The 13,780-nt window shown below is 37.7% G+C and overlaps 1 long non-coding RNA gene across 1 annotated transcript in view; it reads right to left on the bottom strand.

Moving 5' to 3' along the window:
• Positions 1–12,201, bottom strand: part of LOC141954061 (uncharacterized) — a 41,223-nt gene extending 29,022 nt beyond the window's left edge. The window contains exons 1-2 of the long non-coding RNA XR_012632077.1: positions 12,140–12,201; positions 4,601–4,684 (exon numbers count right to left, since the gene is read on the bottom strand). This is a non-coding gene — a long non-coding RNA (uncharacterized LOC141954061). The remainder of the gene's footprint in view (positions 1–4,600; positions 4,685–12,139) is intronic.
• Between the last annotated feature and the right edge of the window lie 1,579 nt (positions 12,202–13,780).

Here is a 13,780-nt window from a genome sequence, read left to right on the forward strand (position 1 = left end):
GTAAAATACATATTCCTACTATGCTGTACCACTTCTTATGTCCCTTCAGAAGTGCTGACTAGTGTCCATAGGAATGCACTGTGATTTTCTCGTGTCCTGTGAGGACAAGGCACAAGAACCCCCCCACAGGTACACAGGTAACACTGAACATGGGATATGTGGTGGTAATCCTGCATAAATGAGCCTGTTCTAGCCCAACTAATTCACCATTCACATAACTCTGAGCTATAAGTAAACAACATTTTTTGTTTAATTTCAGTGATAATTCAGTCTCATCATGTCCCTACAATTTCATTCTTGTTCTTAGTTTTGCTTTTTATTCTGATCTGGATCACATCTTTCCTACTGCTATGCAAACACCCACCTCTCCAGGTTATTCCAAATCCTCTTCATCCATTACATGCATAGACATTTCAAGAGCAACTAGTGATTTGGTGAATTTCCATATCTACTCAAACATCCAGATGTAGACAGTTTAACATTCCTAGGGTATTTTTCCCATAGTACAATGTGGGATCAAAATCAGGGCACCTCAAATAGAAAGTTATCCTTTAAAATTTTGACTGCTTTTTCAATGTAATTTAGCTTCTCCTTCCTAGAAGCCACATTCCTAAGAGTTACCCTCATATCTCTATGACTTGTAAAATCTAAAAGTCAGATTTTATTGGTTTTATTTTAAATTTGAAAGTTTTAATAAGATATTCTCTTGTTATTTCAGTGGATATTTACCTTAAGGCTCTAAAGTTGTTCTAAATAACAAAGACTTACTGAAATGACAGTCTAGTTACAATTTAATAGTCGGTTATTTAAGCATTGTCAGAATAGAAGTTGGTTAAATAATGGGGAAAAAATAAGGAACATCAGAGTTTAAGGTGAAAGTCCCTTTAGGCTGCAAACTGGGAGCTTGCCCAGATTCTTAACTCTAGGTGTCATTGCTTAATGGCTATGGAGCTGTCAACGTGAAGCTTTTTTACAGCCCATACAGGTACATGCTGGTCTTCCCTAAATTTCAACGGTGATATTATCCAATTTGTTGACAAGAACTGTCCATTCACCTTTTCAGTGCCTCTCTTTGTAGACAAGTACCAGGCTGCCAACTCCACTGCTCAGCACTGTAGGCATTTGGCAGGAGCAGGCAGGAAGGGCAGGGGGTGCCATAGAAGGCAGGGACCCAAGGGGCCCCCATCTGCAGTGGGGATCTCCAGTGCACTCAGCCCCTGACTGACAAAATCTGGAGTCCAATCTTATCACAGCTGTGAGGTTCTCCTCAAACATATGTTACGGTAACTAGACCACAGTAATACTTCAAAGTAGCATTTTTTCGGTTGTTTTCTTGTTTTTAAAGGATATTTTCCTTGATGCATATTATAGGTCATTTTCTGTCTTACTTTAATACATTTTTTCACAACTTGCTTCTGAAATCTCTGCTCTATTTCCTCTTACACTTTGCAGCCAACATGAAGTCGAGTACGAGTGTGTATGAGTTCACATGATCTTTTGTCAGCTTCCATGCTTATAACCGGATATCTCAAGATTTTAACTGGGCCAGCATGCTTTGACAAGGATATTGAAAACAAATCTCTGGTCTCTTCTGAAGCTACAAGATAATTAAAGTCTTACTTTCAAAGGAAATAAAGTATATAGCACAAATGCTCAATAGGTAATGAACTTTTTTAAATATCTGTGAGCAAGGGTGATAGAAAACATTCTCAAGACCTTCACATGTTTTATCCCCTGTATTTTTCATATCTGTTGGTAGGAGAGAATCAACGAAGAACCTGCCGTTCTCTTTCTCTTTCCTCCCCAAGGACTCTCTGACTGTATGTTTGATATCACCTGACCAGGACCTGTCCTTCAAGCCAAGATTGATTAAACACCATAAGGTAATCAAATGGCAGACATCAGCAAGGACATAAAGCAGTATTTGTCCTACACACAATACCTTGCCCCAAGGCTTATAAAAGTACAACAACATCAAGTTACAGCATACAGCAACTTATGACTGGAGTTTGGAAACTCATGACTGCTAATAAAGTTTGTTGACAAACACCTGCCCAATGTATTATCTACCCATCTGCCTGGATAGCACTCTTGTAAGCTTACAATATGTTTTTCTGGGCTAAGGAGGAACACTCTGCTTAATTTTCCATAGCATATTTAATTCATTAGGTAAAAAAACACATCTAAAAAACATTAAAAACTAATAAATTCAGAACAAGGTTCATTTGACAGCCTGAAAGGCTATCTACATAAAAGAGTAATTTCATAGAAAAGGAGTAATAGAAACCACAGAGACAGTCCCAGGATGTCTTTCATACTGTGTCTTTTGTACAATTTTGTGTATAGAAGTGGTGGAAAAACAACTTCATAATTAGCACAGGTATCTGGGTACCTGAAACTGTGAAACTGTTCTCACAGCGTAGGACAAATAGAAGAGCAGATCTAGCTAGCCAAGATGAAACACTAGGCTGCTGTCAGGCTGCAAGCTAGCTTGTTTACTGTGCTGTCTACACAGCACATGCTTATGATGTATGCCCCAACACTGCTAGCCTGAGAAGCTTAAAAAAAAATCATAAGCCATTCCACCCTAAAACTCACACAAAGACTATATTAACTTTCCATAAGACTCAGTGTAAAGTTTTGGTCTCTCTTTCCCCAGGACCTTAATCATTCTCCTAGTCTTCCTATCTGCAAAGACTTTTCAAACAAACTGTCATGCTTATAAAAAATACTTCCTACCAAAAGATCCCCAAAACAAAGCAAACAAAACTATATAATTTTTAATCAATATGAATCAATGAGCTTGAAGTTGAAAAGCAGCACAAATGGTGCCTCTCATTGCACTGTGATCATCTTTACTGTTATTTATAAGTGCTAACAAAAAGTCCTTGGCTCACTGTTGCCCTGAATAAGTATCTGCTATTTGGGCACTCCAGAAAACGCACTGAATGCCTTTTGGTCTCAGTGCCTTGTACTTTCTTGCTCTGCAGTAACGGGGCTCACTAAGAGAAAGTGAAACCATGAACCTTGTTAGAGATTCAGTTTTCAGAAAGCCTTGAGGCTCCAGCACATCAGCATTTGGTTCAGGTGTGGATGACAGTAGCATCTGGACTTGCTGAATAATGAACTTTCAGACAGATTCAATTCAGCTGAAAATTTCACAATTAGATGTCCGGGAGCGCTATGACAGCTGAGATATAAATATATATTTATGTATAAAAGCATGTGGGTTTTTATGGATACATGCACATTTTCTTAAAAAGGGGCAAACCCCATCAATAAGTACTGTTTCATGGTTTCTTCAGGAGTGGGCAGCTGCTTCAATGGAGGTATGCTGCCTGTAAGATACAACTTCACAAGGGAAAGGAAAATGTCATTATATAAATACATTACCTATTCCGAACTGTCATTTTAATTACAATTCATTATTGAATTCCAGCTCTAGGCTTAATACAAAGGGGCTGCATTAATATCTAATGGAGTATTATAGCACTCTACTTGTTAACTTAGTACTCTGAATCTCACCATGACCACTCACTTCGGCTCTGAAAATCAGAACTTGGATAAGAATGCAGAGTCCTACATAACCTAATACACCATTTTCAGAAAATGCTGTATAAAAAGTTCAGAGCAGCAGTGAGTGGATGCAGTTGTCAAGTATCCTTTTTCAAGGATGGTAAAAAGCCTTTCCCTAAATGCATTTTGATCATTCTAGAAGAGCTTTTATTTTGATTTCATGACAGTTTGTTCGGCAGAAAGCCATATGGGCAGAAAATTAGAGTGCCTTCATTACAGAGCTACCCCAAAGACCAGTTCTAGAAATAATACACTAAAATGTTTTCAGAGGATGGGACAGATTTATTATTTCAGTCCAAGACTGATGCTCCACCACAATACAAATAAATAGATAGATGAAGTTAGTGCAAAAAAAGTTACTAATAAATACTAAGATGCAAAATTTCACCTTCAAATATCACTTGCTATTACCCGAAATAAAGATTGGCTTTGAAGAGACACACATCACAGACAGCTTATATGAATTCAAACATTAGCTTAGTTCTAAATTTAAATCTTGGACTTTAAATTATCTGCACATATTTACCTAGACATGCATACAATCTTTTCTAGGAAGGCTGAGTGTGACAGTCAAGCCCAAAGATAGCAGAAAGGCTGGAATCAAGGAATGGTGACTGACCTTCCGTGTTGTCTTCCTTTCAGTGAAAAGAGAAGCAGCCATTTCTAACATATTTAAGTGGCATGGGTGCCATTCCAGTTGAGAAACACCACCAGCAACAAAAAAGATACCTTATTCTGATAAACAAGATGGTGCACAAAGAACTTCAAAGACCCAGGGTTTTTCTGTGAAGGTCTAGAGTAGCGCTGGAGGGGTGACATTGTACTCTGGGCACACTTGCAAGGAAGTGGGATAACATTCAGTGAGATTGAACAATTTTTACTCCATTAGTTGGCATTACATTAAAAAAGGAAACCTAAATGAACAAGTACGTGCCTTGTTTATATGTCAGAATGAAATAGATGTTAAAAAGAATCTTTCTCCCTCATTTCTTCTATCAATCACTTATCTCATGTCTTTTCTCACATGTTCAAGTTGAGCTCATCCTTTTGTGCAAAGACTTCTAACACAAAGCCTGGATCTGGTTGATTTCTTGGGGTGAGATTCAGCCTGAGAAAAAGCATAGGAAGAATTCAGACTTTAACCTTCGTCTTCCAGACTGCTATGAAGAACAAAGACATCTTTTCACATGACACCAAAGTGATCAGCACTGCACCATCATGCTTTGGATTTCCGGAGGAGATGAAATGACAAGTTTCATTTTTATGGAAGAAGCTCATTTTCAAGGCTTTTTGCTTGCTATTATGTGCCATCAGGAATGAAAGCATGTGTAAACTGTGTGTGGGGTGGGGGCAATAACCTTACCAGTAGAACAGCAGATTTTTGATCCTTCCCTTTCAGAGAAGTCACACAGAACTAAAGCAGCCAAAACAAGTCCTTCCCTAGTACAAAGTCCCTGGTGGAGACATTCCCTCACTTTTCCCTCTTCAGTTTTTGTCACCCTCTACCTAGGGGTCAGTTTGGACCAAAGCCTATTACACTGGAAAAGCCAGGACACACATGGGTAGAAGAAAACAGTCTAGTTTGACTCAGTCCCTTCCTACTAGGCAATCTTACCCTAAAGAAAAAAATACAAAGTATCTTAAAAGTTTAGAGATGCAGCAGATGTCTCAGAAGAGATACTGAAGTCTTTTTGTTCTGAAATAAATTGCTCCAAGGTGATTCTTTCCCTTTGTTATTTTTGGTCTACTGATGCAAAATTGCCATATCATCAACCTGCAGTAACTTTTTTCTTTACTTGCATAGCACCAAGCCTATAGAGGTGACAGCAGAGTGAATTTTGGCCAGTCATATCCTCTTGAGATGTGTTAATGAGGACATCAATCCTGAGGCTTTCTGATGATGTGATTTGGTGATGCTCCAAAACCTCCCAGCTCTGCCATTCTTATAAACGTTGCAATTTAAAAAAAGAAACAAATACCACCACCACCCCCCCCTTCCCCAACCCAAAACCCCAAGAAAGCAGCAGTTGTCATTAAAAAAACCAAACAAAATAAAAGCACTTTTCACTGAGGTGTCCAAGTGTCTTTCGTAAAAGAAATTAATGAAGTTTGGTCAAACCGAGTCTGATCTCATACATAATGAATACCTAAAGTGACAAACTTGAATGACAGAAAAGTATTACCTGCATTTTTTTTTCTGGAGACTGGTAAAACTTATGTCTCACTTTTGGTTAAGTTAGAAGAAATTAAAGCACCTACACAGTGGAACAAAAATATTCATCTGCCTCATACCTGGCTCTGGAGAGTACAGCTGCAAAATGAATCGCTAGCAGACCAGATGACATTTTTCAAGGCACAGCTAATTTCCATCATTGTAGTTGTGACAAGGAACTGGATTGTTCCCATGTCAACTGACAACCAGGGTTTGACACTCTTACCTGTCCCAATTTTTTAGAGGACCACAAAAAGAGTAGATAGTAAAATAGCAGGTACAGTCAGGCTACAGTATTTTAAGATTATCACTGGTGACTTCCACTGGCAGTAGGGAACATGTTGCACTAATGGCATTAAAAAGAGATTAAAAATAATTAAGGAAATACAGTGTGTTGTGCCAAAAGAGGTCAGTAAGGTAACATGCTGTAGTAAGGTATCATGAGAATGTTAACTACTCAAAGTACATAAGAAACAAAGGTAATTCTTGAAACATCTATTATTACCCTGAATTCCTGACACAGACAGCAGTAAATACTTCCCAAATTTTGTTGTTTGTCCAGAGTAGAAGAAAATGGATAGGGTTGTTTAATTTTATTCTAAATTGGATATTTGGGAGGTTCTAATACAGTAATGGAAGAATATCAAAATACACTGGAACTTATGGAAGAAAGTCAGTGCCTGAGCTTATACTGCTCACAAGAAGATCTGGTCAATTTATTTTTTGAATTTTTTTTCCTAGGTGAGATAGTATCAGTTTTATGATGGGGAAAATTTTTTGTAAGGATTTGTAATTCTGACAATGGTAATGACACTGTTTCTTAGGAGGCTCCAATCCAAAGCAAAGCCATCCCAAAAATATCTGTCAGGGTAAATGCAAAAATAGGTTTGACACTTATCTGCGTCAATTGTAGTAGGATTTAAACCCATTGCTTCTGCGCCTCTGAGTACCCTAACAACCAGAAGTATTAGCTATTTTTAGGTAAGAGAAATGAAGCTGAAGAGCAGAAGCAGGCATGCTATTGGAGCAAAAAGACTGACCTGACCTACATTGTAGTAGCTCATGCTTTTAAACATTTGGACACCACTGTTTCAGTCGTGATGTTTTAGCAACTATGATGTGGTTTTGTTATGATTTTTACAGATTAGTGACAATTATAACATTATAGAGGGTACTGAGGAAAGTCACTTTCCCCAATTTTTATTTTCTCAGTCAAAAAAGGACTCATTTCATGGTAAATCAGTTTAAGTCAACTAGGGTTGAACAGGACCTGAAGTCTAGGACTTAAAAGTCCCTGTCTGAAGGAAATCTTCAGTAGAAAAACAGTATAATGAGGGAGTAAAAAGAAATAATTGTTAAAATTTCATTGACAAGATCACTAAATGTTTGAGGCAAAATTTACATAATAAAGATCAATAATTGTCAAAGACCCTAGTCCTAAGCAAAGACTTTCTGCCAACAGTTTCAGCTGTACAAATCAGAGATTTGCCTCAACAGTCATTCCTTAACCTCAGTTTATTTCTCTGTTGCCAAATGTGAATACCATCCCAAACTGTGGAGGTATTTCACACATACCCCTCCATCCCAAATCCAAGCCCAAGGGAAAATTTAGTTAGCTACTTCATGCATGCACTCCTGAGGTTTTACCCCTCAGGAGTAAGCATCCAAGCAGACAGATCCCGAATCTCAGCAAATTTGAGTTCCTAGCACAGGACACTCAAAAGCAAGTACCAAAACCCTGGACACCATGAGCAGCTCCTACTTTTTCTCCTTGATTAAGTTTTGCCCAGGTGTTCAGAGCCTAAACCATTAGATCCTTTACAGATGATAATATCTCCTCAGAATTCACATTGCAAGAGCAAAACAAGTTGACTGTTTTCTGAAGCGGTTCTTCAAAAGATGAGTCTTAACCAAACACCTGAATCTTCTTCCCCTCCAAGCCATGAGGATGCAGGAGGATTTAGTATGCGGATCCTGTCAAAGCTATTCTTGGCACCAAAAATAGATTCACTTTATCTTCAACCTCTCCATGGTTTAGCTTACATCTTTGCATCAGATCAGGTTTAAATTGGAGCTTCTTGCAGGCCAGCTTCTAAATGAAAACTACCATAAGAAAAACCGACTTGCTATCTTAGGGCAAACAGTGAGTGTTAAATAGTGCTGGAAACAAATATTTGGGGCCATGACGTCTGTTCAGATTCAAGGTCATTTACCTGACTGCTTTATGTGCCACAGACCTAATGGAAACAGTATACAGCAATTGCTGTAAAGCATCAGCTTCAGACTTGGGGTCAAAGGGGAGAAAGTATGTAAACATCTTCTGGCATTTATTGTTCCTTATTGTTGAAAGGAAGAAGCCAGACATCTCACAGCATGCACGTGCGTACGCCACAGACATACAGAATGTTAGCCCCTGGGTTGGGGGAAGGATCTGTACCCTGTTGAAAAGGATCTCCATTTATTTTGTATTAGAACTAATTAACTGTAAAGTACTTGTCAGTAGAGGAACAGTTTTCTCTTGTGGAACATTCCTGTCAGAGGCACCAGGCAGAAGTAACTGGTGAGCAGGGACACAAGCTGCTCATGAGCATAGGGTGGTTCTGGGCAGAACCCAAGAGGAGGTGGGATGATACATCGCGACATGGTTGTGCTTGACCAGTGGGGCAATCCTGCATGAAGTTCACTGGATAAATGCCCATTTCATTTATACCAAAGGGAAACATATCTATTCTGACCATACATGTCTCTCCCAGCCAACATGAGTCTTTAGAAAAGAACATATCCAGAAAGAAAGCTGAATAACAATCCAGTATTTTCGCTCTAACACCCGACAGCCATGGCACACCCCAGAGTGGTTCAGTGCAAAGGAGGGACCCAAGCTTTGACTCAGTACAGAGCTTTGAGAATCCCACTGCACCAGTCAGCACAAAGTCACCAAATCTCTCAGCTAGTAATGCAGTGCAGTACCTTAGGGACAAGATATCCAGCAAAGCTACATATGCAACCTCACCTCTCCGGTAACAGGTTTAATCTGTGAGCTCATCACTGCTAGTTTTCTAGGTCACAAGGCCTCACAACAACTCTTTATACTGACATTGAAATAAACGTTCCTGAAAAGCTTTACAGATTTGAAAGGAATGGACACAGATTCTTCACTCTGGAGGGTAGAAGAAGTGTCCTCTCAAGTGAGCCTTTGGCATGCATTCTGTTCCTTAGGATAATCTCAACACAAGAAATAAAATCCTTGCCCAACTTCCTGATGAGTCCTATGATACATACTCTTATTTCTCAAATGGTGACAAAAAACTCTGAGGTAACTGGGTGCTGAAGCCTTAACATTCCCAAATGAGACACTTCTCTAAGATCTGAGGAGTTAGCCTAAAAATGAAAAAAGGACTGCAGCTGTGTCAATCCGAGTGCCAACACTTCTATCCTTGCAGTATGACAATCAGTTTTTTCCTAATATATAATTCACTGCAGCCAAGTGTCAAATCTTAGTAGAGGCCAAGTTAATCCCAGATGTAGGCAGATACATTAAATTTCCCATAGGTGGCTCAACAGGAGCTCCTATGCTCTTCAGCCATACCAACTCATTCAGAGTTGGCTTGGGTATCTTGTAACATGGTGCTGCACAGGCCATATTCATACTGCTACTAATGTCTGCTGAAAGAGCAAATACTTGCTTGAAATGGTGACAGAAAAGGAATAAAATAATATCAGGTTTTAGGTGTTTTTCTAGCTGCATATTTATTTTGTTTCACAGCACCATACCTCACAGTCTCATGTTTTTCAGATACAATAGCTTTTGCTGTGAAGTGCCAATAGGCGTTCATAGAAATTAACAACATTTACCTGTATAGATCATTGTGATATGGCACGAGCTATTGCTTTGCCCACTCATTGCACAATACCAGAAAACTCAGCTGGGTAAGGTATGTGCAAGTTATTGAAAAAGATAGTTGGAAGAAACTATGAACATATCAAATTAAAAATATCGACCCATTTATGTTTCAATGACTTAAAATGAACTTAAAAAGATGGAATCATGCATGTCTTTAAAAAAGACAAGTCAGAAGATGTTTCTGACAAATATTTAAGCAAAGCTCAGCAAGAAAAGTGTTCATAAAAAAAAAAAAAATAACCCACACCCAGCATTTCCAGTCAAACTCTAGGCAGCGATATCTCCTAGTCACTTCCCAAAGTTTTATTTTTCTCTTATCAGGGTTATCAGACATATCCAACAACTAATCGGAAAGTTCAGTACCACAACAGCAGCAAGTTGCGTTACATACACCACAACCCGGAGTGCTACCTATCAGTTATTTTGGAGGGAAAAAAATTTCTAAAAATCTACAGCACCCTCTAGTGACAGTCACCTGCCCCCGCACTTGGCCTTATCAAGTGGTTATGGTGGGGGAAAGGCCTTAAAGCCAGGGAAAAACTTTTCAAAAATATAAACGTGAAGCAGAAAGAGCCAGTGAAACGTCAGTCATTGCACATTGGTTTGAACAAGAGGCCAGGGACAGGTGTCAACTTACAGTTGCAAAAGAGTGAAAAAATCCAGCTCATCCACCTACCCATCCAGAGTCTTTCTATAAAGTTTACCGAAAAACTAAATTGGAATTCAGTGCACATACTCTGCTCAAACTTTCTCCTCTTTTCCTGGAACATTAGGTTTAAGAAATCCTTGAAAAGAAAGTTCTTACTAATCAGACCACCCAGCTTCTGTGAAGTCAGAGATTTTTAGTCTCAATTGTTTTTCAAAGTTTTACTATATTGATTCAAATAGCTTAAGAAAATATTAACACTATGCTTAAAATTTAAATATATTTATTTATTCCTCTAGAAAAAAGTTTTCATAGAAATCAGTATGTCTTCATTTCCACAATTTTGACAAAAATGTTTCCGCAGGGAAAGCTCAGTATCAAGAAATTCTACTGTCTGTATTTGAAACTCATGTATTCCAAGACTGAGACCCTGAAAATAAAAAAAAACCCAAAACCCAAAAAAACTTAAATTCACTCCAATTTAGCATGGAAAAAGTTAAACATAAAAGATTAATACTAGACTGAAAAAATTGAGAACCAAACAGATCATCACAGGATGTAAACAGATACCTGCATGTTGTTCTAGCACTGGCTGTTCACACACACACACAATTTGCCAGGTAGCCTTACCTAAGTCTCACAGCATCTTGAGAAGACTGTGCAGGGCTGCACGTACATTGGCATACACCTTCAATTAATTAATAAAACCAGGCTTATTCCAAAAGTAATTTATTTTAATCTCAAATATTTGAATGCCTTTCAGCCTGAATAGGTAAGTGAAACGCTTCCCACAAGGCTAGTGCTTTCCTAACTATGTATTTCTGACTGTCTCTCTTGGGGAAGATGTTGAGAGGGTTAGGGCAGTCACCATTGCCTCTGTCCATTTATGATATCCAATCATTATGCCCCTCAGAGCCAAATAGGTCACTAGATCATTTACCAGCAAGGAATAAAATAATCCCATTAAATTCCATATTCCTATGGTATAGTGAAAAATATCCCAAAAAAGTTTAAGTAAAATAAGAAAATAAGAAAAATGGTTTTCAACTGAAAGTTGGGTACAGAATTTAGGCCTGCTGACTTGTTCACTGGGCTGCACTGCTTTGAAGAAAACTTCAGTGAGATTCCACGCTAAGCAATAATAAGTGATGCACTCACATAAGCACAGAGAATGTTTAAACATTTGGAGAGACTTTTCAGAAACAGTTAAATAAAGTATAATGAAGTGAACAAAGCACAAGGACTGTGCTTTCAAAACCTGCTTTCTCAAAAGTTTTGCTACTTTATTTTTGCTGTTAATCATAGTGAGAAAGCTTCGTGTTCTATCTTAGCACTTTGAATTTCTTGCAGGGGTACCTTTGCCATTGCAGTTTCACAGTTTTAATCATGTTATTTAAATGGTAGCTTTGAGAATATTTTTAACTAAATTTTGATGTTTCTCTTGCAAATAAATATACATCCTTCTGTCTTTAGGAGGCTTTTTCTAAGCTGTCTTTTTTTTGGCAGCTGTAAGTTTTTGAAATAAAGCTAAAGTGCAAAGATGCACATAGATGTAGCAATTTAAACCAGTTGATCGTTGTATAAACACCATAAACACCTCAAAGATTATCAAGACAGATGACAAATATATATACACAGTTACTCAAATCTCATGATCCTTTCCATTGCATTTTGAAGCTACCATTAGCTTATGTGACCAAAACCTACAGAAACAAAGACAATTATATTTCCATTCCTCAGATATGAGATACAATATTATCTGTTTTATATAAGTTTTGCTGAAATAGACATATTAATACATTACCATAAATCATTGAACTGATCTTGAGAGCTTAGAAGCACTTCAGCATTTGATTTGTAGTTTGGACTGATCTTCTTTCGTGTTCCCCAACAGCATGTGATTTGTGGCCGCGCCCTGGTAGGATCTAAGTCTTACCAGCTTTCATGTGCTGCTTTGACTTTCTGACCTTCAATTTTAAATGCAAAGTCACTGGCAAGCTATCCCAATGATGCTCACTCCAAAGCTTGCAAGGATTACCTTCAATGCTGGAGAGCTCTGCAGGAGCGATCAAAGTTTAATCTGTTTCTAATTAAAAGCTGATCTGCTTGACCCTGTGCTCTAAAAATATCAAGTGTTTATATAAACTGTTTTTTCTCTCTTATTTTTTTAAAATCCCCGTGATTTTACAACATAGACAATAAAAGAATACAAAGCATTAGAAACATTTTTTTTTTTTTTTAAACTGGTACAGGTAGTTACATTTCAGAATAATTAACAAAAGAAATGTCAAGAGCAACTAGAAGTGCTAAAAGTCAAAAGAATGAAGAAGCAAATTAGTAAGTGAACTCACATTGGATATACATGGCCATTTTTCACTAGAAAGACTATGGGCAATTACAAAACAGCAACAGAGATTATAAAAAACCACTGTTTGTGTGATGTACTTAATTTGAGAGATTTTAGGGTTGTGTTAAGCAAAAGCAGGTAAGAGGAACATCACCCACAGAAGAGGTCATGCAGGTAAATGGTATTGTTGTTTTTATTTTGTAGCATTTTCTAGCTAACATTAGGTAATAGCTACCTGAAATTCAAGCCCATAGAGTACTTGAGAACAAAAACTCAGCACTTGGTATAAGATGGTTTCTCTGAACTACCCTCTCCCTTATTTTTTTCTCAATTAGATATTTTTGCCTCCTTTCTATTCAGATGAAACAAGTGGGCCTTCTAGCTTATTTTATATCTTTTCCAACCAAAAGAAAGGCAAAAAAAAAAAAAGAGAAAGAAGTAAATAGCTTTTTTTTTTTTTTTTTTTTTTTTTTTAAACAGCATTTTGTTGTACATAAAAGATTAAGGAAAAGATTAAGGATTTTTACTCTAAATGATGGCCTTTACAAGCAGCCCATACTGACGGCAATGTAGACCAGCTATTTTTTTTTTTTTAAATGAAAGAAGTTTCTCCAGAAACTATCTCTAAACACTTGCTCACACTTTCTTAAATATGCTGCAACTCATGATTTTCCAGATTACTTGGGAAGATTTCATGGTGTACTGTGATACATAAGCTACAGAAACCCATATACTGAGATTAAAAGTTCTCACTATCAGGTGCTGAGCATGTATTATTCTCTATGTTCCCTTTGGTTTTAATCTACTTACAGTTGCATGGTCCTTTTCCAAACTTTGTATGTGTTCAGAATCAGAAGCTCTGTGATAACAAAGCTCCTCTTAACCCACCTTCAGTACAGGACACAACAGAAGCTCATCTGAAAGACTTCTTACAGCAAGGGCAAGGGCTTTCATTTAGAAGCTCTTTCGAGCTAGAGGCAACAGGGTTCTATTTTGTAACCTCTTATTTGACAGAAATTAGATGAAATACAGCCATTAACTAAGTTAATAAGGATGTGCACAATACACAGCTGATAATATTTTAGCAGCACCACTTCT

Source organism: Strix uralensis, chromosome 1, assembly GCF_047716275.1.
Source record: "Strix uralensis isolate ZFMK-TIS-50842 chromosome 1, bStrUra1, whole genome shotgun sequence".
NCBI lineage: Eukaryota > Metazoa > Chordata > Aves > Strigiformes > Strigidae > Strix > Strix uralensis.